The sequence below is a fragment of the Galeopterus variegatus genome, unplaced genomic scaffold, assembly GCF_000696425.1.
Source record: "Galeopterus variegatus unplaced genomic scaffold, G_variegatus-3.0.2 Scaffold10, whole genome shotgun sequence".
Classification (NCBI taxonomy): Eukaryota; Metazoa; Chordata; class Mammalia; order Dermoptera; family Cynocephalidae; genus Galeopterus; species Galeopterus variegatus.
The window spans coordinates 938,623-941,365 of NW_007726121.1; the positions used below are offsets into that span (position 1 = coordinate 938,623).

A 2,743-nucleotide genomic window follows, 5' to 3' on the forward strand; every position below is an offset into this window, starting at 1 on the left:
GCAGAGAGAGAGAGAAGAGGCTCTCTTCTTCTTTTAAAGCCCTCAGGACAATGCCCCTGACCACTATTTTTAATCCATTCATTACTGCATGGTACTACAATCCAATCACTTCTTCAGGGCTCCACCTTTCAATTACCATTATAGGATCTCCCACCCTCTTAAGAGCCACAGTGGGGGATAAGTTTCTAATACATAAAACTTGGGAGACACAATTCAAGCTTCAGGGAGTTTGGAGGGGGGCATAATTCAATCCACTACACACAGGATGTATAGGTCTATTTGGTATAATCTTCTCCTTCATTTTCATCTTCACCATCAATGGAGAAAGCAGCGTAATTTCTTGCAGAACTAAACTTGGAGGCTGGATTTTCTTCAGGTTTCTTTTGGCTCAGGTGCAGATCTGGAGTTTTTATCCCTTTCAACATCTTTCACATCCGACTCCTTCCAGTGGATGTGAAATCTTTGTTCCCTCCATCTCCAGGACCATGGCTGCTGTTCCCAGTTTGACCTTTTGGGACACTCATCCTGTCTACTTTAATTTCAACTTTCCTCTCTGGTCCTTCCTCAGATGATTGAGCTGGAGCTACTTTTCCACCACTTGTAGGGGATTGCTGCTCTGTATTTGACCTCTTAGATAAAGCAGGAGGGTTAGAACTTTGCTTCATCCAAGCATTCTCCTTTGGTGGAGGGGCTGGCATTACCTTTAAAGGCTGAGAAGTTTGGAGAGGTTTAGAAGTTGTAGAGTGACAGTCTTCCTTCTTAGTGAGTGTTTCATTTCCTAGAGACTTCTTAGTCTCTCTCCTTCGTAAATCCTGTTCTGACTTACTACTGCCAGATGTGGCTGAGGTTACAGTCTGTGATGACTCACTTTCTGTCCTCCACCATTCCCATTCCTGAGTTTCTTCATATTGCCAGCTTCGTTGTCTCTCCTGAGAACATTGTTCTAGTTTTGGCTCATCCAGCTGACACTGAAAATTCTCTTGTTTTGTCTGTAGACTTTCTTCTACTTCTCTTTCTCTAGAAGCTGTGTCAGCAGGGTTTGCACCTCAAAATATAGAAGTTGCTCGACTGGACTAGGTGGCGCTAGCAGAGGAATCAGCTCCTTTAGGAATAATCGGAGGCTTTAGATTCAGTTTGGGTCTTTGGGGTGGACCTCTATCATCACACCTATAATCATTCCAAGAGTAATCATCTCTGGAACTCCATGATCTATTATCATGTCTGTTATGTAGGTCCTCATAGTGGCCCCTGCCTCCTTTGTAGTCATCATCCCTATGGAACCCACTACCAAATGCTCTTCTGCCACTGCCTATCCTGGAATCATAGCCTCTATCATAGTCTCTGCTGCCTCAGTCATCACAGTGATCCAGGCCCCAATATAGATTCATATCCCAGAATGGGCCATCACAGTACCCCTCCTGATACCCATCTCTATACCAGTCTGAATCATAATAATCTTTATACTTGTCTTCAAAGCTATCATCACATTTTCTAGGTGGATAGTCATCAAAGCTGTCTGTAGCAGGACAGGCCCTGCAGTCTGTATCTGTCTTGTTAGAATCTCTGTTTCCATTTCAACCAAAAGAATGATGATCTGTGTCTTTATCCTGTGCTTGATCAGTGATGTCCACTCAAATTCTCCTATTACCTAGAGATTCTTCATTGAGATTCAGGGCACTGAGCAGGGAATCCAGGTCCTCAAACTCAGCAAAACCCAAACTTTTCTACCTCTCTGGATTGCTGGGTACACATGGTGAACACACTGCACTGATATTTAATCCTCTAAAGAATTCCTTAATGGAATCTTCTGTCACCTCATGGGGCAGGTTCCATAGAAAAGCAGTATAGGGTGACAATTTGGGAAGATGGTTCTGGTCAATATTGGGTTCCCAGGCAGCCGATGGAGTAATGAGGAGGATAAAATGGTCAATTGGAGCTTCCCTATATACATCATCATCATTACTGTGCCAAGTGGTAAAAACATTTCCTTCAAGGTCATCTGTTTCATCAGCCCAGCTCACTGGATTGTGGGCACAACTGCTTATTCCATCAGTGCCCCCATCCTCAACCATAAAGTTGGTTAGTGAGATAGCCTTTCCCATATTTTTCTTTTTTTCTTCTTCTTTTTCCCTTTTATTGAAAGTGGGTATTAAAGTCTCTAATATTCTAGAACTGTTTATTTCTCTCTCTATTTTATCAATGTTTGGTTGATGTATTTGGGAACTCTTTTATTAGATGTATGCATGTTTATAATTGTTATATCTTCTTGATGGATGTAAACATTTATCAATAGATTGTTATTTGTCTCCTTAAACATTTTATGACTTAAAATGCATTTTGGCACCATGCTGGGGGAATCTGAGTCCAGGTGAGTCCCTGCCCTACAGAGTGGTCCAAGCTGCCAGTCCCCAGGACCAGAGGCAGCTGCACCAAACTGTCAGTCCCATTAAATTGACAGTCCCTGAGAGATCCAGGCCAGACACCAAGGTGGATGAATGCATGGTAAAACCCTCTGTCACAATGATTAAATACCAAAGGAGAGATACCAGAAATATGAAAAACCAAGAAAGTACAACACCACCTAAGGAAAATAATAGCTCTCAAGTTCGAGATCCTATAGAACAGGAAGTCCATGAAATGACTGATGAGGAATTTTGAGCAACAATTATAAGGAAACTAAATGGGATTCAAGAAAACTCAGACAACACAATGAAATAAGAAAAAGTATAGAGGACCTGAAAGA

At 42.0% G+C, this 2,743-nt stretch overlaps 1 pseudogene; it reads right to left on the reverse strand.

Annotated features, from left to right (window-relative positions):
• Nucleotides 1–275: 275 nt before the first annotated feature.
• LOC103601830 lies at nt 276–2,102 on the reverse strand (annotated as a pseudogene).
• Between the last annotated feature and the right edge of the window lie 641 nt (nt 2,103–2,743).